Source organism: Lepisosteus oculatus, chromosome 16, assembly GCF_040954835.1.
Source record: "Lepisosteus oculatus isolate fLepOcu1 chromosome 16, fLepOcu1.hap2, whole genome shotgun sequence".
NCBI lineage: Eukaryota > Metazoa > Chordata > Actinopteri > Semionotiformes > Lepisosteidae > Lepisosteus > Lepisosteus oculatus.
In genome coordinates this window covers 18600214-18624198 of record NC_090711.1, presented here as the reverse complement: position 1 = coordinate 18624198, position 23985 = coordinate 18600214, and the positions used below count along the sequence as shown (strand labels likewise).

The window sequence follows — 23985 nt, the reverse complement described above, 5'->3', positions numbered from 1 at the left end:
TGAAGGTCCGGTCGCCATCCCCGACGCCATCCTACCGGTTGTAGATGTCATCTGGGAGCCCTACCTTCACCCCCTGGGCTCAACCCAGAGCGATTCCAGTGGTGGCTCGATGGTGTTCCCCGCTGATGTTCCTCCAAAGACTGGTCTCCTCCACCGGTAGCGTCTCCTTCCCTCCAAGTCGTCTCCCCAGCAGCCGTCCACCGCTCCGCCGGCGCCGCCCTTCCCGTACTTCTGGCAAGCCGTCAGACCGCGGTCAAGCCACGTATCCTCAGATCTTGGCCAAAAGGCCGAGAAGCGATGCCGGACGCCAGCTTTGGGCGGGTGCGCGGGCGTCCGGCTGGCGCGCAGCGGCGCAGGCCGACGCCTCAGGAGCCCGGTCCGCACGCGGCTGCCGGCCTCCCGGACTCCGCTCTCCCCCTCTCTTGCCTGCCTGCTTGCTCGCCTGCCTGCCCGCCAGTCCCGGGCGGGGGCCCTGCTCTTGGATCTCCTGTCAACGGCCCGACAACGACCGCAGCCGCAGGGGGCGCCAGCCGGCCGGCCTCCTTAGCTTAGGCCCCTCCCAACAGCAGCAGCTGTGCCAAGCGAGCTGCAAGCGAAAGCGGACCATCGGCACCTGCGGGCAGAGGCAAGGGGCAGCGCTCTCTCGGGAGGGACGGGGACAGACCGAGACCGAGACCGAGACCTGCCGGAAAAAAAAGGAAGAAAAGGCGTATATACTAAGTTTTTTGGAGGGAAACCGCCCAGCTGTCGAAAGGGGCCCGCCTGCGAGGACGGACACACACACACACACGGACACAAAAGCCACGCCTGCCTCCCTGGGAAAAGGCTGAAAAACCTAAGTTTTTTGGAGGGAAAACGCACGGGAGCCGAAAAGGGGGCCGGCCTGCTTGCCCTGAGAGTCGAGACGCGGGAAAACGCACAGAGGGAGCACGGGAACGGAGACGGGGAGGGGGAGAGAGAGACACACAGATGGACGAGAGACGGGACCCGAGAAGAAGGAGCTCCAGTCCGCTTCGCTCGCTCGCTCGCTACCTAAGTCTGTCTTTTCACCGCTGAGAGAAGGTGGTGCACCGCTCCCGGAGGCGCTGCAATACCGGGCCGATGCGTGGAGAGGACGGAGCAAGCTCCTGATCCAGCTCCCTGTTCCAAAAATCCGTTTAATATGTGGTCCCCTGATGGGGGACGTATCAGATATTAAACTGATAAGAACAGATTTTTTTTTTAAAAATAAAATCTATTCGTTAATCAAAGCCCAATCATACCACACTCACGCTACCCTACTCCTAACTCACATCCCTAACACAAACAACTCCTTCCATCGTTCTCTCGCAGCAGCAAACCCCCATTTCTGCACGTCCCACTTCACTCTGTTCGCAATATCGTTTCTCACTCGCCACACCACCGTACCCACCGTACCATGCACACCATGTTTCACTAACTCACTCCTGTCTTGCCAGACATACACTTTAACTAAGCTAATCAACAGCCATACCAAAAATCTTCCATTCCAGCCTTTAACACCCTTCACCCCCCTTAGCACCGTGACATAAGTTAACCGTTCTGTTGTGAAAAAAGAAGGCATCCACCTTGTGCACTCCCCCCACACCTTTTGCGTAAAGTCTCACTCCCAAAACACATGCTTCACCGACTCTTCCTTATTGCACTGCAGACGGGGGCAATTCTTTTGTTTTGACAAACCATGCTTATGTAAAACCTCCCTAACAGCCAGCCTGCCCCAAACACACAGCCAATTCAGATCACACAGTCTGTTGTCTAGATACTTCGGCTGTATGGACAGCCAGATCTCCCGGGACACTCCCACCACTGCCGCGCTGTTGTCACTCTTCAGTATTTTATACATCAGCCGATGGTCCAATGTGGTGACTCCCTCCTTAACTTCCGGGTGCACCTTCAGCCAATGCACTGCATGCCTGTAGTGCCATGGCAACTTTTCGGCCTTTGGCGTGGTGTTGGTCCATTTTACCAAGTGTCTCATCGTATGCGAGAACCACAGATGAACAAAAAACACACATATGCACCGGGCCTCCATGCAACACTGTGCATAAGCTGGCAAGAAAAACACAATCCATCTTTGCTGGTAGATCTGGAACCCCTCTACCCCCTTCCTCAACTGGCCTGTACATATCAGTTCTCTTTATGTACTCGTATTTTTGCCCCCACACAAAGGCAAATACAGAACGGACCAGTTCCTTCCGCATTCTTGCTGGCAAAGGGTACACCACAGCCAGATGGAGTAGTAGTGACATAACTTCGGTCTTTAAAATCATGACCTTCCCAAGAAAGGATAATGTTCGATGTTGCCACAACCCTAACTTTTGCGCCACTTTTTTCATTTTCCTTTCCCAATTTAGACGCGCAGCCTCCTCAGGATGAAACAATACACCCAAGATCTTGATCGGGTCCTGCACCACTGTCAAGCCACCGATAGCCTCCCTCTTATTCCTCCAAATACCCCAGTACTTAATGGAGCTCTTGTTCCTATTCAGTATAGCCCCTAATCCCTTTTCGAACTCTTGGGCTATGTTCAACACCTGCACCAGGCTGTCCTCCGTGCTTAGGAACAACGTAATGTCATCGGCATACGCAATCACCTTTGCCTTTTTGCCCTTACTTCCAGGTACCAAGATGCCTTCCACTCGCGGGTCTCCTCGAATGCGATCCAAAAAGGGCTCCACATACAAAACATAAAGCAAAGGGGACAGGGGACACCCTTGCCTCACGCCACACGGCACCGGGATACCACCTCCTACCCATCCATTAATGCTGACCCTTGTCTCCACTTTCCTGTACAGTGTTCGGATCCATTCTATGGTCTTCACATTGACGCCCATTCTTGCCAGTATCTCCCACAGGGCAGCGTGGTGGACCCTGTCAAAGGCCTTATTCTGATCTAAGTTCACCATCATCAAAGACAATCGCCTGTCACTCACCCACTCCGTGACGTCTCTGATCAGCTGCAGGTTCCAGGCCAGCCTCCTGCCAGCCACTGCACACGTTTGCTCCTCTCGCACCAACAGGGCCATGATGTTCCTAAGCCTCTTACTCACCAATCTAGCAAGAATCTTATAATCCGTACACAGCAACTGCAAAGGTCTCCAATTGTCGAGACTGGCCTTGTCACCCCTCTTTTTGTATATTAATGTCAGGAGCCCCGTCCTCATTGAGGAACTCATCTCGCCATGTTCTAAAATCTCAACATACACTTGTAATAAAAAGGGTTCCAACTGTGTCCAGAAGGTGATATAAAACTCAACAGGCAGGCCGTCGATTCCGGGAACAGTCCCCTTCCTCAGGCCTAACATAGCCTCCTTAATTTCCAGAGCTGTAATGGGGCTGTCCAATCCTAGCTCTACTGCTGTGATCTAACAATACCAAAAAACTGTGACGTACACTGCTCATCCTCCTCCATCTTAGTGCCCCTTAATCTAAATAAAAAATCTTTGGCCCGTTGTAACCATTTAGCCCGCAGCCGTGCACGCACCCTATTGGCAGCCTTCAGGTCGAATGATCTTCCGTGGTTTGCCTCCTCATAAATGCGCTCCAACTCCATCTGGAGTCGGGTCAGGTCCTCGCGCTCCACTTGACGTCTGAGCAAACAATAAGCCGTTGACACCTTAGCAATAGCACGTTTGCTATGTTCCCACCACTCAACAGCTGACGGAAACCTACCACGCATCCGTGAAAGGTGTCCTAACAAACGAAGGATCCTCACGTGATACTCCTTGTCCCCCAGAACCGCTCTGTTTAACTTCCAGTATCCTGGTTTGAAGCCTCTCTGTTTCACTTTAAAGGACACTGTTACCATAGAATGGTCTGAGAACCACGTCGGCTTAACTGACCTGCTTTGGATCACCGATGACAAGGTATAAAAAATGTAGTCCAATCTTCTCAAAACACCTTGATGATTATCCCATGTGTGAAGTTTATCCTCTGCAAAACCATCCTTTAATTTAAAATCCTTAATAATTTTTAAAAGAACACTAACCCCACCACCCTGTGTTTCCTCTAAGTCAATATTAAAATCACCACCCACCACCAACCCTCTATTAGTGAAAAGCACTGACTCTAAGTCTTTAAGAAATTCACTCTGCATTCTCCTATCTGCTGGCGCATACACCCCACTACCCTCAAGGGCATATCACCCCATCTTCCATCAACCACTAGGATTCTTCCAGGAACTATCGCCCTAACCTCTTGCTGCACAAAAACCGAGGACCCACAAAGAATACCAATCCCAGAAGAATGTATCCCTCCGGCACTCCACCAAGATCTTCCAGCCTTCCATTCTTTCTGAAATGCGGCGGCATCCATGTGTCCCCCTAAATGCACCTCCTGAAGGATACAAAAATCTAACCTACTGATTTCTATGTCCTCAAATACAGCAAACCTTTTTTTCCTGTTCCTCAAGCCTCTTACATTAATTGTTCCTACAGAGAGGGTCATGACGCGCTAGATGAGCCCTCACTGTCCATGTCGATTTCCGAGGCAGCCGTCGATGAACTAATGGATCCAAAATCACATCCTGGGGAAACCCCAGGGTAGGAGGTCCCAGCAGCGTCTTCTTGCTCCATCCCTGTGTCAGCAGACCTGCCAGGTGTAACCGGCAAGCATACTGCACAAGGGCTCTCACCTTCCGCATCTCCTTCTAAAACCGATATCTTGCCGTAGGACAGAGATGACCGCACCTGCTGCCCCGGGGGCAAGGATCCTTCTGTTCCTTCAGAATCTTCCGGGTCTCCCGGACCTGGGTCCAGAGCTTCCGGATAGCCCGCCTCATTATCGTCGCTATCTCCGCTCATTCCTTCACGTAACTCCCCTTCTTTTATTTTAGCTTTCTTACCCTCCAGTCTGGCCCTCTCATCACTATCCACCCGCTGTCTTTTGGGGTGAGATTTTTCCCTATTCTCGTCCACATTTCCACCCTCCTGACTTCCCTCAGATGTGCCTCCCTGTTCCATTTCATCAGTCTCCTCTACTGTCATCGCCGTTTGTGCCTCCGCCTGCTCCTCCGCCTGCTCCTCCACCTGCTCCCGCGATGCACCTGCTGTAGATACTCCTTGAGCTTCCCCACCATCCTCCTTCCTTACCTGCCCCCCGGTCACTGTTGCCTCCTGTGCCTTCAGACCCTGTCTGCGCTTCTTCCTTCATAGCTTCCGGGCCTCCGCCCGCCCCACCTTCCAGTCAGACTCCTCTTCCTCCTCCTCCACCGCGTCCGGAAACGCCCCTTCTCTGCCGCCACAAAGGTCAAATCTCTTTTTAAACAGGCCCTATATAGATGGGTATCTGCCCCGCACAATGAACACACTTTGATCCTGCATGTTCTCTTGGTGTGACCCTCCGCCCCACATCTTGTGCAACTCTTTGTCCTACAATCCTTTTCCACATGCCCGATCTCATGACATTTCCTACAAAATGGGGGTTGATCACGATAAAATAGATACCCCCGACTTCCCCCAAGTGCAAACAGTGCCGGGGGGTGTGCAAAACCCCCTTCATAATTCTTGTTCACTTTTAAAGTTACTTCATATTGTCTTCTCCCGGTCCAATAACCAAACCTATCATAAATTCTCTTAGGTGCACTGGCTGACTCAACATGCATTTCTAAGAAGGCAGTAATGTCATCATCAGACAGAAACGGGTCATACATATTCACGATAACCCAACAGGTATCATCTGAAGCCAGACCTAACAGCTCAAATTCCTTCATGAACTCCTCATCCCGATGCTTCACACACACTTCAGACGCCTTTCTATAAATGTGCTCGTTACGGAGTGAGACATCAAAATACTTCTCTGGCCAGTTCCCCTGCACACATTGCACCTCAGGAGGTCCTACCTTCAAAGTCTTCATCAGTATATGTTCCACGAACAGCTCCCTACCAGGCATCTCGGTATTCCTCCTCCATCCAAAGCATATTGTCCATTTTACGCTCGGCCCTCTCCGCGGCCTCTCCGCAAGGCCCGACGCCCCGGCCATCCTGAGGGCGACCCGGGCCGGACGCCTCTGCTGCTCTCCGCTCCCTCCGCTCCTTCAAAAAACCACTCCGCTCCTCTGCAAAAAGAAACCAAAAATCCAAATCTCCTTCCGTCCGCCGCTCTCCGTTCTCCAAAAAGTTGGAAGATGCGCTCCACTCCTCTCTCCAGCCGCTCCTCCATCGCTCTTCTCGTCCCCTGACAAAACTCTTACAGCTGCGGTCAGGCCACACACTGCAAGATCTTAGGCCAAAAGGCCGAGAAGCGATGCCCACAAAGGCGCGGACTGACGCGCGGGCGTTCTGCTGGCGCACAGTGGCGCAGGCCGACTCCTCCTGAGCCCGGGGCCCGCGCAGCTGCCGGCCTCCCTGCAGCCAGAGGCCTGCCGCGGGACTCTGCTCCCCCTCTCTCTTGCCTGCCTGCCTGCCGTCCTGCCAGTCCCGGGCGGGGGCCCTGCTCTTTGATCTTCTGTCAACGGCCCGACAACGACCGCAGCCGCAGGGGGCGCCAGCCGCCCGGCCTCCTTAGCTTAGGCCCCTCGACCGGCAGCAGCTGTGCCCAACCGGCTGCAAGCGAAAGCCGAGCGCCAGCACCTGCGGGCAGAGGCAAGGGGCAGCTCTCTCTCCGGAGGGAGGGACGGGGACACGCACGCACGCACGCACGCACGCCTGCCGAAAAAAAAGAAAGAAAAGGTGGATATACTAAGTTTTTTGGAGGGAAAACGCCCAGCTGTCGAAAGGGGCCCGCCTGCAGGGACGGGGACGGACACACACGCAAGCAAGCAAGCAAGCAAGCAAGCAAGCCACGCCGGCCTCCCTGGGAAAAGGCTGAAAAACCTAAGTTTTTTGGATGGAAAACGCACGGGAGCCGAAAAGGGGGCCGGCCTGCTTGCCCAGAGAGTCGAGACGCGGGAAAGCGCACAGAGGGAGCACGGGAACGGAGAGGGCGAGAGAGAGACGGACACAGAGACACACAGATGGACGAGGGACGAGAGACGGGACCCGAGAAGAAGGAGCTCCAGTCCGCTTCGCTCGCTCGCTCGCTCGCTACCTACGTCTGTCTTTTCACCGCTGAGAGAAGGTGGTGCACCGCTCCCGGAGGCGCTGCAATACCGGGCCGATGCGTGGAGAGGACGGAGCAAGCTCCTGATCCAGCTCCCTGTTCCAAAAATCCGTTTAATATGTGGTCCCCCGATGGGGGACGTATCAGATATTAAACTGATAACAACAGATTTTTTTTTTTATTAATAAATATACAAAACCCAAACAGCAATCATCACCGGCACCCGAGTTATATCACGACAATGAAAATAACCCCTTCCATCTTTCTTTCGCAGCGGCAAAACCCCACCTCAGAACGTCCCATTTGACTCTGCAAGATATGTCTTGTTTCACTTTAAAAACAACAGTAGATGGCGCTCCGCATACTCCATGGTCTGTAAGGTCCTTACGGGAAGCCCAGAGATGATACTTCACCATACTAATAAAAAGCCAGAAAAGAAAACTCTGTCCCCATCTTCGAGGCCTTGGGATCCCACGCAGAATCACTTGGCTGGTTGTAATAAAGTCCGGTTTCACTCGTGTTAGTATCCCCCCACACAAGTCCCAGACCCTCTTTGCAAAGCCACAATTCCAAAACACATGAGGAATAGATTCAACCTCGCCACACTCGGAGCGAGGACATTTATCTTGCCTCGACAAACTGTGACGGTGTAAAGTCTTCCTAACTGGGAGCCTCTTCCACAAAATTAGCCAATTCAAGTCCTTAAATTTGTTCTCCAACCCCACCGGTTGGATCTGACTCCATACTTCTGCAGACGTACCCACTACAGCTGGTTCATCCTTAGCAGTTGCTAGCTGGTATAAGGCTTTATGGTTCAAAGACACCAACCCTTCTTTGGCCCCAGGATGCTTCTTTAGCCACAGTACTGCATGCCTGTACCACCACGGCAAAACCTCTGCTTTAGGAGTCACGTTTGTCCAGACCACCAAGTGCTTCACTACGGGTGAAAACCACAGGTGTGCAAAGTGAACGCACAGGTGGTCCAGACTCTCGTGCAAAAGCCTACACAACCCCGAGACAAAGAGGGAGTCCAATTTTGCGGGCAGATCAGGCACCGCCCGTCCCCCCTCTTCCACTGGCCTACACATATCGACTCTCCGAATATATTCGTAACCTCTGCCCCAAATGAAGCGGAAGATTGTCCTCACTAGCTCTTTGCGGAATCTAGGAGGAAGCGGAAACACCCAGGCCAGATGAAGGAGCAACGGCAAGACATCCACTTTTATCACTAATACTTTCCCTATATACGTCAAATGCCTGTTCTGCCATAAACCCAGTTTTTGTTTGACTTTTACTATCTTCTTTTCCCAGTTTATTATGGCCGAACCATTGGACAAAAAATCAACTCCAAGAATCTTAATGGGCCCGGATTCCAAAGTGAGGCCTCCGACCACGTCCCGTCTGTCTTTCCATCTGCCAAAGAATTTAACGTTGCACTTACTTTTGTTTAAAAGTGCCCCTGTTCCCGCCGCCATTTTGTCCGCTATCTCCAGAACCTGGAGAAGACTCCTGTCCGAAGAGAGGAGCAACGTTACGTCATCCGCGTAGGCTGTGACTTTTGCTTGTGCCCCCCCGCTACCTGGAACAACCACACCTTCCACCGCGGGGTCGCTCCGGATCCGGTGCAAAAAAGGCTCCAAATATAAGACATATAGTAAAGGGGACAGAGGGCACCCCTGCCTCACACCACAACTCACCACAAACCCCGTCCACATCCTCCCATTTATGCAGACCCGGGAAACAACCCCGTTATACAGGATTTTAATCCATTGGATAAAGGTCCTGCTAAGACCTAGCCTCTTAAGGACCTCCCACAAAAAGGAGTGATGAACCCTGTCAAATGCTTTACTTTGATCTAAGTTGACCAGCATCAACTCCAGACCTCTCTCCTCAACCCATTGGATGGTGTCCCTAACTAACTGGAGGTTCCAGGATAACTTTCTCCCCTCAACACTGCATGTCTGTTCCCTACCGACCAAGCCTGGCATCACCTTCCTCAGCCGCCTGCTCAGCACTCTGGCCAGGATCTTATATTCAGTGCAGAGCAGCTGAATCGGCCTCCAGTTCTCCAGGTCTTCTTTGTTCCCTTTCTTGTACACCAAGGTCAGGACCCCCGTTTTCATGGTCCCGGCCAGCTCCCCTGATTCCAAGATCTCGTTGAAGACTGCTAGGAGCATAGGCTGCAAATGAACCCAGAAAACCAAGTAAAAATCAATAGGCAGACCGTCAATGCCCGGAGCTGTACCCTTTCGTAATCCGTCCATTGCTGCTTTTAACTCCTCCCCCGACAAAGCGCCATCCAGCTCATCCAAATTCCCTGCTTTCCCTTTGACCCCTGACAGCAACTCATCCCACAGGGCCGTTTCTACCGGTTTTTCAGTAAACAGCTCCCTGTAGAAATCTGAGGCACACGTCACCATTTCAGACGGGTCAGTAATAAACACGCCGTCATTTCGTCTTAAGCCTTCAATAAGCGTCCGGGCTTGTCTAGAGCGCACCGAACCGAAAAAAAGAGCGGAGCACTTCTCATTCCTTTCCTGCAGCTCCCCCTTGGCTCTGAAAAGGAAGTCTCTTGCTTTTGCCTGCCAGACTTCCTTCATTCTAAGTCTGAGTTCTGCCGCTTTTACACCATCAAAGGACCTGCCCCGGTTAAAGTCTTCGTAGAGGCCCTGCAGCTCACATTGCAGCTGCTCCACCTCTCTCCTTTCTCGATCTTTCCTAAGATGACAATATTTTATTGACTCTTTTGCCACCGCTCTTTTGCAAGCCTCGCACCAACGTACAGCAGATGAAAACCTCCACCTACTGTTAAGATAATTCTCTAATAAATCCGTTATCCGACTCCTATAGTCAGCCTCCGACAACACTTTAGTGTTTAGTCTCCAGAAGCAGGATCTGGTTCCGGAGTTATCCGAAGACATGCTGACCGACAGCATCATATGGTCGGAGAACCACACCGGAATTATCTGTCCAGCCTGTGACACTCCCCTCAGGGTGGTGAAGATATAGTCTAGCCTCCTAAAGCGATCCTTGCCGTTGCTCCAGGTATAAATTTTGGAGGTTGGGCCGGAGTTGCTAAACCCGTCCTGCAACTTAAAATGAGCCACCAAATCCCTTAAGACTCGCGCCCCAGCACCATTAGTATCACTAACATCGACATTGAAATCCCCGCCCATAATCACAACTCTATTAGTGAAGAGTAATGGCTCTATTAGTCTAACAAAGTCTGCTTGTAGGCGTCTTTCCGCAGGCCCGTACACTGCAATTAGACGCACTTTTAAACAACCCCACACCCCGTCGACCACCAACAATCGCCCCAGAACCACCGACAAAACCTCACCACACACAAAATTGGATATTGCACACAAAATCCCCACACCTGATGAGTGCACTCCCCCTACGCTCCACCAAGACTGACCTTTCCTCCATTCCTTCCTAAACCCAGAAATATCCTCCTGAGATCCTAAATGGACCTCCTGGAGGAAACAAAAGCCGAACTGATGTCTCGCGAGGTCTTCGAAGACACCAGTCCGCTTCACGGGGCTCCTCAAACCCCGAACATTTACCGAACAAACGATACGGTTCATGTCGGGTCGTGAGGAGTTTGAACCCTTACCTTGCCTTCCTGACTCACCTCAGAGTTTTCCATTTCCCCTGATGACAAATCACTCTCTTCCTCACCAGACTGCTGCAGGCTCCCCTCCCCCGAGGAAGATAACTCACTCACGGGATCCTTGGAGACTTGCAGGTGAGCAGATTTAACCATCTCCGCTGTACTCCCTAGCTCAACTTCACTTTCCTCGCTAGTGGCCGGCGGCTCACCTTGTCCTGGGGGGATGGGTTCCTCGCTGACCACCATGTCTTCCGGTCCCTCTGGAGGGGCTGCTGTTACCGGTGGTTCACCGCTCCCCACCTCAAGTACCCCCTCAGGGCCCCTCCCTCTAGCAGTTAACCTCCCAACTGCCTTTTTGCTTTTCCGCCCTGCCGGCCTCCCGGCACCTTCCTTCCGTTCTCCTACTAACACCAGGGGGTCGTCAGTTGCAACCACCTCCTTGCTACCCTCTTCCTCCGCCCCCTCTGAATCGCTGCCTAGTGTTTCTACCGGCAGCCCCTGAAAACGGTTCAGCATGCTTAGCCTAGCACGACGCAAAGTAGGACTCTTCGACCCCCTCCCTCCCTTCCTCTTAGCGGACCTGCTTAGTACAGGGGACCAGCTTGGGGACTCCAGACCCCCCTCTGGAACCATATCGGCCCAGGACCGGGCTTCAGGTTGAGCAGTAACCGCCCCACCCGGCCCCTCCCCTTCTTGCTCTGGTTCACCCTTATCTCCCTTTTTTGAAGACGCCTTAGTCCCGAAGAACATTACTGGACCTACGGATGGGCCCGGTACATCCCGTTTTGGGACCTCTGAAGTGCCCTTCACAATAGCAGCAAAACTCTTCTGCTTCCTTGGGCACGAATGGTACACGTGGTTCATCGACCCGCAAAGGTCACAGGTCAAAATCTGACCGCAGGTCTTGGCCTCGTGTCCCGCTGCACCACACCTCCTGCACACTCCCCCTGGACAGTTTGCCGCTATATGCCCCACCTGTAGGCACCTTTTACAGGTCAGGGGTTGTCCTGGGTAGAACAAATAACCCGTTAGATCCAATAGAAAAATAGGCTGGAGGGTGCAAAACGCCCTCTTCACCCGACGGCTTAGGACGAAGCCTAACCATATACCTCCTCCTCCCAGTCCAAACATTCACAGAGTCTATCTCCTTGCTTCCGGCGCCTTGAATGTCCACAAACCTAGATAAGAAAGTCACCACATCACGTTCCGGCAACAGAGTATTAAACACGTGAATGGTGAGGGATCGTAGCTCTCTCACAAACAAGGGCTCAGTGTAGAAACTGTTCAGAGGGGCATAATTTTTTCCAAATTGGATCTTTTGCCATACAGACTCACAAAGTTTGTCTGATTCCATTGTCAAATCAAATATTCCTTTAGCAGGAAAGTCTTGTAGACTAGTAATCTCTTCCAGTCGGATTCCCAGGGCACGAAACAAGACCTCCTTCTCAAACTTGTCTCGGTTCTTTCAACTAGCCTTGTCTTCCGCCGTCTTCGCCACAAAGCACACTGTACGCCGCATCTGACCCTCACGGGACAGAGGACGTCCAGCCGCCGAGCCGCGGGTCCACTCACCCGTCGCTGCCGCCGTTGCCATCCGGAAGCCCCACTTCGCCCCCTGGGCTCAACCCAGAGCGACTACCCGTGGTAGCTTGTGGATCTCCGGTCTCCTTCCTCCTCCGGTAAGGCTCTCCTTCTCCCACCTCGCCGTCACCGCCGTTGTCTTCTCCCCCGCCGTCGTCTTCTCTTCCCCTGACTTAGTCCTCTAGCCGCGGGCATGCCACGTGCTATTAGATCTAAGCCAAAAGGCCGAGAAGCGATGCCCACAAAAGCGCAGACCGACGCGCGGGTGTTCCGCTGGCGCACAGTGGCGCAGGCCGACTCCTCTGGAGCCCGGGGCCCGCGCAGCTGCCGGCCTCCCTGCAGCCAGAGGCCTGCCGCGGGACTCTGCTCCCCCTCTCTCTTGCCTGCCTGCCTGCCTTCCTGCCAGTCCCGGGCGGGGGCCCTGCTCTTTGATCTTCTGTCAACGGCCCGACAACGACCGCAGCCGCAGGGGGCGCCAGCCGCCCGGCCTCCTTAGCTTAGGCCCCTCCCACCGGCAGCAGCTGTGCCCAACCGGCTGCAAGCGAAAGCCGAGCGCCAGCACCTGCGGGCAGAGGCAAGGGGCAGCTCTCTCTCCGGAGGGAGGGACGGGGACGCACGCACGCACGCACGCACGCCTGCCTGCCTGCCTGCCAGCCGAAGAAATAGAAAGAAAAGGTGGATATACTAAGTTTTTTGGAGGGAAAACGCCCAGCTGTCGAAAGGGGCCCGCCTGCAGGGACGGGGACGGACACACACACGCAAGCAAGCAAGCAAGCCACGCCTGCCTCCCTGGGAAAAGGCTGAAAAACCTAAGTTTTTTGGAGGGAAAACGCACGGGAGCCGAAAAGGGGGCCGGCCTGCTTGCCCAGAGAGTCGAGACGCGGGAAAGCGCACAGAGGGAGCACGGGAACGGAGAGGGCGAGAGAGAGACGGACACAGAGACACACAGATGGACGAGGGACGAGAGACGGGACCCGAGAAGAAGGAGCTCTAGTCCGCTTCGCTCGCTCGCTACCTACGTCTGTCTTTTCACCGCTGAGAGAAGGTGGTGCACCGCTCCCGGAGGCGCTGCAATACCGGGCCGATGCGTGGAGAGGACGGAGCAAGCTCCTGATCCAGCTCCCTGTTCCAAAAATCCGTTTAATATGTGGTCCCCCGATGGGGGACGTATCAGATATTAAACTGATAAGAACAGATTTTTTTTAATGCTTTTTATAAATATACAAAACCAGTCAAACACACCATTTACAGAACATCATAACCAAAATCAAACCCCCAAAGAAAACAACCCCTTCCAACGCTCTTTTGCAGCAGCAAAACCCCACCGCCTAATATCCCACTTCACTCTTCTTGCAATGTCAAGCTTTACTTTAACCATTACTGAAATTGCTGAGCCCCCACTATTGTGTTTCACCTGCTCTTCCCGAGACGCCCATAAGTATGACTTTACTAAACTAATAAGGAACCATAGTAAGAAGGTTCTACTCCACTTGCGGGGACTCGCTAGTCCACGCAATATCACCCGGTTAGACATAACAAAATCGGGTGCTATCTGACCGAAAAGCCCCCCGCACAGACCCCACACGCGTTGCACAAAGTCACAACCCCAGAATACGTGAGACACAGTTTCAGATTCAGAGCAATTGGGTCGCGGACATTTGTCCTGTCTTGCCAGACCATGTCTATGTAGGACTTCCCTGACTGACAACCTGTCCCACATAGCCAGCCAATTTAGATCCTTCAATCGGTTTTCAAGCCCCGCCGGCTGTATCTGTCTCCACTCTGCCTCCGATACCCCGACCACTGCAGACCCACCTTTCTCTATTATGGACCTGTACACTGCCCTGTGGTCCAGAGACTCCGTTCCTTTCTTCACCTCCGGATGTTTCCTCAGCCATGTAACCGCGTGTCTATAATGCCAGGGCAACTGCAAAGCCTTAGGCGTGGTATTGGTCCAATCTACCAGATGTTTCATTGTGGCGGCAAACCACAACTGCACGAAACATACACACAGATGATCTGGGTTCTCATATAGGGTTTTACACAAACTCGAAATAAACACCGAATCTAGTCGGAGTGGAAGGTCAGGAACCTCCCTGCCCCCCTCCTCCACCGGTCTGCACATGTCCGCGCGCCTGATGTGTTCATATCCTCCACCCCACACGAAGCGGAAGATAATTCTCGCCAGGTCTCTGCGAAACCTGGCGGGCAGCGGGTACACGCAGGCCAGATGGAGAAGCAATGGCAATACATCCACTTTGAGCACAAGTACCTTCCCGACGTATGATAGCGACCTGCTCCGCCAGAGACCTAACTTTTGGCTCACCTTCCTAATTTTAATCTCCCAATTCAGGCCTGCCGAGTCGTAAATGTGGAACAATACTCCCAAGATTTTGACCGGGCCTACCGCTAGTGTAAGGCCCCCGGTTACATCCTGCCTATCCCTCCATCTGCCAAAAAATTTAACTGTGCATTTGCTTTTATTCAGGAATGCACCGGTGCTGACTGTTAGGTCATCCGCAAGTCTCAGAACTCGATCAAGACTTCTGTCAGTGGTGAGGAACAGGGTTACATCATCAGCATAAGCTGCGACTTTCGCCTGCATTCCACCACTGCCTGGGACCACCACCCCTTCCACTAGGGGGTCACCGCGGATCCGATGCAGAAAGGGCTCTACATACAAGGCATATAATAGAGGAGACAAGGGACACCCCTGTCTCACCCCACACGCAATTGGTATTCCAATACCCAACCAACCATTGATGCAGACCCTTGTGATCACTCCATTATATAAAACCTGGATCCACCTTATGAAGTTCTTCCCTAGGCCCATTCTCCCCAACACCGCCCAGAGGAAAGAATGGTTAACCCTGTCAAACGCCTTATTCTGATCTAAGCTTACGAGCATCAGCTCTAAACCCCTATCTTCCACCCACTCGACAACGTTCCTAATAAGCTGGAGGTTCCACGAGATCTTTCTGCCCTCTACACTACATGTCTGGTCACGGCCTACCAAATCAGGCATCACCTTCCTCAGCCGTCTACCCAACGCTCTAGCCAAGATCTTATAATCCGTGCAGAGCAGTTGGATCGGCCTCCAGTTATCCAGATCCTCCTTCTCACCCTTCTTATAGATCAGGGACAGAACCCCCGTCCTCATTGTCCTACCCAGGTCCCCAACCCTCAGGATTTCCTCATAGACCTCTATCAGCATAGGCTGCAGGTCCCAGAAGGTTATATAAAACTCTATTGGTAGCCCATCAAATCCTGGAGCTGTACCTTTTCTTAGTCCCGCCATCGCTTCTCTGATCTCTACCACTGTCAGACGTGCCTCCAAGCTAACTATATCGACGGTCTTCCTCTCTAAACCGGCTAACCATTCTTTCCACCGTCCCTTGTCCACCGGTTTTTCTGAGAACAGAGCTCTGTAGAACTCTGAGGCACACCTCAACATACCTTCGTTGTCTCTGGTTATCGCCCCATCTTTTTGCCTTAGGCCCTCGAAATGGGTTCTTGTCTGCCTCGCGCGAACAGATCCGAAAAACTGAGCTGTGCATTTCTCTTCACCTTCCAACAAAGTGCCTTTCAGCCGGAAGAGAAAATCCTTCGCCCGCTCAGACCAGAAATTTTTCAGTCTGAGCTTTATTGCGGAAGCCCGTTCGGCGTCAAAGGATCCCCCCCGGTTGAAAATCACATATAGCTCCTCTAACTCTCTTTGCCATTCGCTCAGTTCCCGTCTTTCAGCCACCCTCTTATGCCGACAATACTTAATCGAGTCCCTAGCCACAGCCTTATTGCAGGCTTCCCACCAGCTCACTGCAGTCGGGAACCTCCACCTTCTTGTTTGGAAACTCTCAAGCAGCGCGACTATCAAACTTCGATAGTCCGCCTCCAACAACACTTTCGTGTTAAGTTTCCAATAGTTTGCTCTGGAACCCAAAGCATCCGATATCAACTCAACGGATATCAACAAGTGGTCCGAGAACCACACCGGAGTTATCTTCTCGGCACGTACCGATCCCTGTAGGGTGGTAAAAATGTAATCTAGCCGTCTAAAAACGCCTCTTCCATTGCTCCAAGTATGGAACCTGGGGGCTTGGCTAGAGCTCTTATGACAGTCCTTCAACTGAAAACGGTTGACCATTTCCTTCAATCCACGCACTCCAGCCCCACTCGCATCACTCAGATCCATATTCAAATCACCCCCTAACACCACAGCCCTATTGGTGAATAAGTGTGGCTCTAAATCTTTTAAAAAGGCTGCCTGCGGGCGCATAGACAGCTTTCAGCCGCACCTTATGGCCTTCCCACACACCATCCACTATTAACAGTCGCTGGGAACTACGGAGTTGACTTCACTCACCGAGAAATTCGGGGTCCCACATAGGATCCCCACACCCGACGAGTGCACACCACCCACACTCCACCAAGACTCCCCCTTCACCCATTCATTCTTAAACACACTCACATCTTCCTTCGAACCCAGGTGAACCTCCTGCAAAAAACAAAAGCCGAATTGGCGCTCGGAGAGGTCTTTAAAGACACCAATTCGCTTCGATTTTTCTTTTAGCCCTCTGGCATTTACTGTACATACCACACAACTCATGTTGGGTCAAAAGGGGTCTGCAGCGGTGATTCCTCACCCACACTAAACTCCGACCTTTCCGTGCCTACCTAATCCGGAGCGCTCTCCGCCTCCCCGTAGAACTGCGAGGACCCCTCCCCCGAGGATGACGAACTTACCTCGGGATCCTCGGAGTCAGAGAGGTGAGCCTCCTTTTCCTCCCCAGTCTGTTCTAGACCTCCGGTGCTTCCCTCCTCAGGATCGCCACCAGCCATACCTTGACCCGGAGGGATGGGGTCCTCGGACACCGTAACCCCAGTAGATTCCTCCATCAAATCAGACTCCCCCTGTTGGCCCTCTGCCTCCCCCACCCCACTCTCCTCCACTACCCCTCCCTCGCCCTCCCCCTCCCCCCACCCCTTCTCCACACTCACTGACTCTTTCACAACATTTTTCTTTTTCTTTTTCCTCTTTTTTACAACACCTTTCACACCACCATCACTCTCAATCTCCTCCGAGTCCGCCACACTGTTGTCATCTTCTCTTGGGTCTTCTATGGCCAACAACTCGAAAATGTTCGCCCTGTGTTTTGCTGGCGGCGAGTCTGGTCCTTTTACAAACGACCCAAGCGTAGGCTTCCTCTTTGCCGCTCTGCTAAGTTGCTTGGACCAGCCCAGGGAGTCCGAGCTCACCCTTGCCACCTCTGCTGCCCGGGACGAAACACTTGGCCCCTCCTCTGCCGGTCTCGATGTTGCCGCTGCTGCCCTCTCCGGTTTTCCGCCTCTCTCAGGTACGCCGCCTCTCTCCTTCCCAGTCCACGCTCGGGAACCCCGGTAGATCCTCGGGTCTCTGGACGGTCCAGGGGGGGCGTCTCCGGGACCAGCTGCAGGTGCTCTAACCGCTTCCGCAAAGCTGCGACATTTCTTAGGGCAAGATCTGTACATGTGACCAAACGCTCCACAAAGATTACAGGTTGACAATTTTCCACAATTGGCCGTCTCATGGTCCGCTGCTTTACATTTTCTGCAGAAGGCCCTAGTGCAGTCCACCGCCTTATGCCCTCTCTGGAAACATTTCTTACATTTCAAGGGCTGCCCTGGATAAAACAAATATCCCCTGCTCGGACCGATGGAGAAGTACGCTGGGGGGTGCGATACTCCATCTTCCTCTAGTGAGTTAGACCGCAGCCTGACTAAATATCGCCTTTTACAAGTCCATATGTTCAGACCATCAGTAACTTTTTGCCCTACACTTTGCACATCCACAAACCTTGTAAGGAACGTGAGGATGTCCTGTTCCGGGACATGCGGGTTAAACACATGTACAGTCAACGGCCTCACTTCTCTCGCAAACAAAGGCTCTAGCAAAAAAGCGTTTAGGGGTGCCTGATCTTTCTTGGACATAGCCTTCTGCCAAACAGCTTCGCACAAACCGTCCGATTCCATAGTCAGATCAAAAATTCCCATGGATATGAAATCCTGCACGCAGGTGATGTCCTCCTCCCTTATCTCAAGCGCTTTGAGCAAAACTTCCATTTCAAACCTCTCTCTGTTCGCCCATTCCGCCTTCTGTGCAGCTTCTTTAACTACAAAGCGCACTGAGCACCGCATCTGTCCCTCACGGGACAGAGGGTGCCCAGCCGCTGCGTCGCGGGTCTACTCACCAGCCGGAGTTGCTGCCATCTGGAAGACCCACTTCGCCCTCTGGGCTCAACCCAGAGCGACTACCCGTGGTGGCTTGTGATGATTTCCGGCTCCCGCCCTCCGTCGTTGAGTCGTCCTCCTCGTCTGTACTGGTTCTTCCTCCTCCTCCAGCGCAGAAGAAATCTTCGTCGTCGTCGTCTTCACACCCCCCAGCCAAGACGTCAAGCCGCGGGCATGCCACGTACTTTCAGATCTTGGCCAAAAGGCCGAGAAGCGATGCCCACAAAGGCACGGACCGACGCGCGGGCGTTCCGCTGGCGCACAGTGGCGCAGGCCGACTCCTCTGGAGCCCGGGGCCCGCGCAGCTGCCGGCCTCCCTGCAGCCAGAGGCCTGCCGCGGGACTCTGCTCCCCCTCTCTCTTGCCTGCCTGCCTGCCTTCCTGCCAGTCCCGGGCGGGGGCCCTGCTCTTTGATCTTCTGTCAACGGCCCGACAACGACCGCAGCCGCAGGGGGCGCCAGCCGCCCGGCCTCCTTAGCTTAGGCCCCTCCCACCGGCAGCAGCTGTGCCCAACCGGCTGCAAGCGAAAGCCGAGCGCCAGCACCTGCGGGCAGAGGCAAGGGGCAGCTCTCTCTCCGGAGGGAGGGACGGGGACGCGCACGCACGCACGCCTGCCTGCCTGCCTGCCCGCCTGCCGAAAAAAAAGAAAGAAAAGGTGGATATACTAAGTTTTTTGGAGGGAAAATGCCCAGCTGTCGAAAGGGGCCCGCCTGGAGGGACGGGGACGGACACACGCACGCAAGCAAGCAAGCAAGCCACGCCGGCCTCCCTGGGAAAAGGCTGAAAAACCTTTTTTGGAGGGAAAACGCACGGGAGCCGAAAAGGGGGCCGGCCTGCTTGCCCAGAGAGTCGAGACGCGGGAAAGCGCACAGAGGGAGCACGGGAACGGAGAGGGCGAGAGAGAGACGGACACAGAGACACACAGATGGACGAGGGACGAGAGACGGGACCCGAGAAGAAGGAGCTCCAGTCCGCTTCGCTCGCTCGCTCGCTCGCTAGCTACCTACGTCTGTCTTTTCACCGCTCCCGGAGGCGCTGCAATACCGGGCCGATGCGTGGAGAGGACGGAGCAAGCTCCTGATCCAGCTCCCTGTTCCAAAAATCAGTTTAATATGTGGTCCCCCGATGGGGGACGTATCAGATATTAAACTGATAAGAACAGATTTTTTTTTCTTATAAAATATACTTTATTCGGAAAAAAAAAACACATCTCAAAAGGAAAACATCTCATACAATAACACTCCACAAGTTAAAACGACGGCGGAACGGCGGTGATTGTCCGTTATCAATCCATGCAAGGGTGGGCGGATTTGCGCTATTATGAGTGCTCCTCCAAACCCTACCACTTGCTGTAACCCATTAATCCCTGTACAGGGTCCATAGGCCTTTCCAGTGCTCCTTTGCCGTGGGGAAACCCCATTTAGCAACGTCGCGCTTCATCCTCCTCCTGAGGTCCGCCAGGATCCTCTCCTCCAGCTCCCTCGCTCCCCACTCGATGTTGTGCCGGATGAGATTGTTCCTCGCGTCCCACAGGCCTTTCTTTGTGAGGACAGCAGCAGCCACAACAGGAACTGCGTCCCCCTGTCCAGTCCGGTAGGTGCCAGCCCCAGCAGAACGTACTGGTAACTGAGCACCGCACCCGTCCCCAGGAGTTGCATGGTGTTGTCCATTCTGCCCCACACCGCCTTGGCGAAGGGGCAGCTCCAGAACACGTGCTCCTGAGTCTCCTCAACGAAACACGTGTCCCAGGGGCAATGCGGATTCCTGGTAAGCGAGTGTCTGTAGAGGACCTCTCTGGTAGCCAGTCTCTTGTGTACGGCCATCCAGTTGAGGTCCTTCAGTTCGTTGTCCAGTTCTTTCGGCTGCGTCCTTTCCCAGACTTGTCTGGGAACTCGCAGCCTTTCGTCGGCGACCAGATGCCCCCTCACCTCTTTGTACAGAGCTCTGTGGTTGGTGCAGACCTCTGGCTGTCTCGTGGCCTCGTACCTCCTGCTCCACTTGACAGCGTGGGTGTAGAACTTTGGTCGCCTCTCTGCCTTGGGCCCAGTGTTTGACCACTGGACCAAGCGCCGTCGTCCTGTGCTTCCAGGGTCCGAAGAACTTTAGTTTGATCTTTCGGCGGTTGAGCTTCGACCCCGAGGCTCTGGAGTATTGCTCCATGACCTGCAGGGCCTTCCTCAACCCCCTGTCCGACCTCAGGAACAGCGTTGTGTCGTCGGCGTACTGGGAGATCTTCAGGGTTTCCCCCGCGCCTCCCGGTATCTCCAGGCCGTCAATGACGGGGTCCCGTCTCACCGCCTCTGCTAAGGGCTCTGTGAAGAGAACATAGAGAAGGGGTGAAAGGGGGCAGCCCTGTCGTACTCCGGATTCCTGGGGAATGAAATCCCCCAGGTTTCCGTTCACGTTCACTCTGCTGCCCACGTCAGAGTACAGAATCTGAATCCAGCGGCTGAAACTCTGGGTATCTCAGCCCTCTCACGTTAGTTGTTAAGAAGGTTAGTTTCACAGTCATGGTTAAACTAGTGAAAATTAAACCTCCTCTCTGTACTTACAGCAGAAACTTGGGAATCTACATCTGGGCACTGTTTAGCCTAGATGTAACTCCTCTCGTTCGGGTCCTGGGGGGAATATGCTGGGCTCCCTCCAGGTTTCGCTGGGGACTGAAAAGTAAACATGCTGGACAGGTCCAGCCCTACCATCAGTCCGGGCTCCAGGGCGGCTTCAAAATAATCCTCGTCGTCCTCGAGGATACTCTCAGCCACCGCTTCGGGGAGGCTCCTTTCTTCCCTCTCTCGGGGGGTTTCGGGGGCCTCCAGTCTCTCCTGGGCCTCGGGAGAAGGGGGCTCCAATTCCTGGGCTGCCTCTTCCTGTTGTTCCTGGGCCTCGGGGGAGAGGGTTCCGACTATCTGTGGTGCCACTTCCTGTTGTCCCTGGGCCTCGGGGGAGGGGGTTACCTCTTCCTGGGCTGCCTCCTCCTTTTGTCCGTGGGACTCCGTTTCCCGGACCTCGGGGGGGAGGGTTTCCATTTCCTGGAGCGCCTCCTCCGGTTGTTCCTGGGCCTGGAGGGAAGAAAGTTCCGTTTCCTCTAGGACGAGGAAACGGTTTTCCCTTACCACTCTCTTTTTCTGTCCTTCCGAAGGTGGGTCTGCCCTGGGTCTCTTCTCCCGCTTGCGCTTTCCCTTTTTGCTGGGAGTTATCCAGGGCCCTTCCTCCGGTCGGCTATCTTGTCCCTCTTCCTGGCGGCCATCTTGTGGCACCGATGCGGCTGGGGGTGTGGCCTCGGCAGTTTCGGGTCTCAGCGGGGGAGGTGCGGGTTCTTTGTTCTCAGCCCTCTCCCTTTGTCTGGAGACCGGTTTCTGCCTGCCGGCTTCCACCACCTGCGCAAACGAAGGTTTGCTTACCCTGCATTGGCGAAGGAGGTGTCCCTCGGCGCCGCATCCGTCACAGTTTTTGGCTGCCCGGCAGGTTTTTGCCAGGTGCCCGTCCTCGTTGCAGTTGTGACATCTGACGATGTCACATGTGTTTGTTTTGTGGCCGGACCGTCTGCACTTGCTGCAGAAATCCGGCATCCTGGGGTAGTAGAGGTACCCCCTGTCGGCTCCGATGTTGAAGCGAGCCGGGGGGTGCTGGAAACCGTCAACGCCCTCTGGGTCCTCCTTCAGGAGGACTCGGTACTGGCGTTTGCCGTACCAGACGCCTTCGTCCCTGACCTCCGTCGGTTTTCCCACTACGGTTACATACCTCCCTAGGTACGCTGTTGCCCGCTCCTCTGGTACGTAGGGATTGTACGTGCTAACCGTAATGGTCCTCTGGTTCGTCTTCCTCATAGGCTCCGGCCTGAAATCAGAGAAACCAGGGTGCTTACCTTTCTCCCTGACCAGTCTCGTTGCCTTTTCATACGCCGCGTCCGTGGCCATGTAGGCCTCCATATATCTCTCTGTCTTGTTGTCCTGGAGGCAGTAGAGATCGCCGGCCACCAACTGCAAGATCCCTCACAGGAAGGTCATGAAAAAGGCCTTTGCAGTCGGCATCGGCTCCGTCTTCTTTGTCCAGTGGAACCGGATCAAAGTCCTCTTGTCCGCCATCTCTGAGGGAGAAAAAGGGAACAAAAAGGAAAAAAAAGGAGGGAAAGAGAGAGAGCAAAAGGAGCAGCGAGGGAGCCCTGGCCTTTGTCCTTGTGGGCAAAGCCCAGCTAGGTGCAGGCGCAGGAGGAGAGAGAGATAGGAGAGCAGAAAGTGCTTCCGGGTCTCAAGGAAGAAAGCAAGCACCGCGGGCAGGCCACGTGTACCTGCTCCCAGCCAAGAGGCCAAGGAGGCAGAGAGAGAGAGAGCGAGAGAGAGAGGGAGCGGATAGCGCTTCCGAGTCTCGAGGTGGAAAGCAAGCACCGCGGGCAGGCCACGTGTACCTACTTCCAGCCAAGAGGCCAAGGAGGCGGAGCAAGAGAAAGGGGGAGGGGAGAGGAGAGAGCAGAGAGAGAGAACGTTGATGCCGGATTCCACCCAGCTCAGCTGCTGCTTGGCCTTAACCCCCTAGGCTCAACCTAGAGCGATACCAGCTCAAGCACTCTTCAGAATCTTCGATCGCCTTCTAGACCTCTGGCAAGACAAGAACTGCGGGCATGCCACTTGAACTTGATCTTAGCCAAAAGGCCGAGAAGCGATGCCCACAAAGGCACGGACCGACGTGCGGGCGTTCCGCTGGCGCACAGTGGCGCAGGCCGACTCCTCTGGAGCCCGGGGCCAGCGCAGCTGCCGGCCTCCCTGCAGCCAGAGGCCTGCCGCGGGACTCTGCTCCCCCTCTCTCTTGCCTGCCTGCCTGCCTTCCTGCCAGTCCCGGGCGGGGGCCCTGCTCTTTGATCTTCTGTCAACGGCCCGACAACGACCGCAGCCGCAGGGGGCGCCAGCCGCCCGGCCTCCTTAGCTTAGGCCCCTCCCACCGGCAGCAGCTGTGCCCAACCGGCTGCAAGCGAAAGCCGAGCGCCAGCACCTGCGGGCAGAGGCAAGGGCCAGCTCTCTCTCCGGAGGGAGGGACGGGGACGCGCGCGCACGCCTGCCTGCCTGCCGAAAAAAAAGAAAGAAAAGGTGGATATACTAAGTTTTTTGGAGGGAAAACGCCCAGCTGTCGAAAGGGGCCCGCCTGCAGGGACGGGGACGGACACACGCACGCAAGCAAGCAAGCAAGCAAGCAAGCCACGCCTGCCTCCCTGGGAAAAGGCTGAAAAACCTTTTTTGGAGGGAAAACGCACGGGAGCCGAAAAGGGGGCCGGCCTGCTTGCCCAGAGAGTCGAGACACGGGAAAGCGCACAGAGGGAGCACGGGAACGGAGAGGGCGAGAGAGAGACGGACACAGAGACACACAGATGGATGAGGGACGAGAGACGGGACCCGAGAAGAAGGAGCTCCAGTCCGCTTCGCTCGCTTGCTCGCTCGCTCGCTAGCTACCTACGTCTGTCTTTTCACCGCTGAGAGA

At 54.4% G+C, this 23985-nt stretch overlaps 2 non-coding genes and 2 pseudogenes across 2 annotated transcripts; all 4 read right to left on the bottom strand.

Annotated features, from left to right (window-relative positions):
* Positions 1 to 1060: 1060 nt before the first annotated feature.
* LOC138223383 (U2 spliceosomal RNA) lies at positions 1061 to 1238 on the bottom strand (annotated as a pseudogene).
* Positions 1239 to 7072: 5834 nt separating this feature from the next.
* LOC138223463 (U2 spliceosomal RNA) lies at positions 7073 to 7259 on the bottom strand. Its single transcript, XR_011181891.1, has one exon. It is a non-coding gene; the product is annotated as a U2 spliceosomal RNA (small nuclear RNA).
* Positions 7260 to 13293: 6034 nt separating this feature from the next.
* On the bottom strand, positions 13294 to 13483 carry LOC138223414 (U2 spliceosomal RNA). The gene has a single exon (XR_011181853.1). It is a non-coding gene; the product is annotated as a U2 spliceosomal RNA (small nuclear RNA).
* A 6043-nt stretch (positions 13484 to 19526) lies between these two features.
* Positions 19527 to 19700, bottom strand: LOC138223477 (U2 spliceosomal RNA; annotated as a pseudogene).
* Between the last annotated feature and the right edge of the window lie 4285 nt (positions 19701 to 23985).